Consider the following 1,564-nt stretch of genomic DNA (forward strand, 5'->3'; position numbering starts at 1 on the left):
GCTGCAGAAGACAGTGAAGAAGCTCCCAGTTTCAGACAGCAGGCAGCTCAGGCTCTCCACCAACCTTACTCAACAACAGACTGGGTCAAATCCTTTGTCCTGGAGTTTCATGGATCAGGGAGAGTAGCTGCAGGGAAATCTTCTCACTCATCTGCAAGGAAAATATGTGAATATATCCTTAATAATAAATAACTGATGAATGCATTCAGTATTCTTTACTTCATTAGTTTTGTGTTTAAGACTCAGAAAGACTTTTACTTATGATTGTTAGAGGACCATGGTGGAGCAGCAGTGGAGTGAGACCTGAGCAGGGACGTAGAACTCAGTCAGGTCTAACGTCTGACGCTCCAGTATCTCAGCAGCAGGGAGCCAAACTACTGACAACCTTCAACAATACTCGTTTCTGATGGTGGACTTTCTGAGGGGTGAGAGAAACTCTTCAATAGCCAACAGACCTGCTGCTCGCCCTCTTCTTACCCACTGAAACAGTAGCAAGGCCATGTCATTGGAGAGACTGAAAATCAAAGAGAAAGCAAAAACAAAATGAACTTCATCACTAACCTAAATTCAAACTGGACAAAGCATGGTGTTAGTAGAGACAAGCGTAATTATAGAAATGTGAACCTCAGATTGTGTAGGTTGTGTTTATGTGTGGAAGAGGAGGAGGCTCCTCTGACAGACATCTTTCTGGGTTTGAGGATCAGATCCACATCAGATCCACAGAGTCTGAGACTCTGCCCACAGACTGCAGTTCCTGTGTGTAGTCTCCTGGTTAACTGCAGGGTGAACCCAGGCTGCAGCAGGAGAGGACAACTGCATCCTCATCCTCTCTGGATCTTACAGAGATCAACTCACACACACTCGTGGAAGAACTCTGGATCGACATCTAAACAACAATATGATGGATGAAGATGAAATACTGCATTACAACCATCTATGTATAATGTCTTTATATCAAGGATTAAACTGAAAAGAAATTGTAGTCGGGTTGTTTACAGTATCTCTCTTTAGCTGTCATAATATGAAACTATAATAAAATAATAATCACTGCACTGACAAACGAACCATTAATCTTTTTCTACATTTGTCATTTGTAAATTAAATAGTCGTACCATTTTGACTAAATTCTTCTGAGTATTATCAGACTTACCTGAGCTGTGAGATATAAGGCAGACACTGTAGCGAAACCTCCTCACTTCACTCTCTTCATGTGAAGCAGTCTGTCAGCTTTATTGTTTCTCTCTGATTGGAGTTTCAGCACTTCCAGGAGGATGGAGGTGCTTTTCTTCTGAGAGTTTATGGACCAAGACTGCAGGAGCTGACTGGAGAACTGACTGTAATGATGGAAGGACACTCAACCCTGTTTTAGTCTCATAGTCCTTCAGGTGGGAGTACAGATCAACAGGAAATCACACTGAGATTTCTCATCATAGATAATCCCTTGATTAAGAGGGGAATGTTTTTTATATCTGCACACTGATGATAACAGCTCCAGTATCTTCTCCTGTCTCTGCTTTCTCTCTCTGCTGCTGCACAGAACAGATTCCCAAAGAACTCAGCTTCA

This window comes from Morone saxatilis, unplaced genomic scaffold, assembly GCF_004916995.1.
Source record: "Morone saxatilis isolate NCDOM2014 unplaced genomic scaffold, NCSU_SB_2.0 Contig6, whole genome shotgun sequence".
NCBI classification, from domain to species: Eukaryota; Metazoa; Chordata; class Actinopteri; family Moronidae; genus Morone; species Morone saxatilis.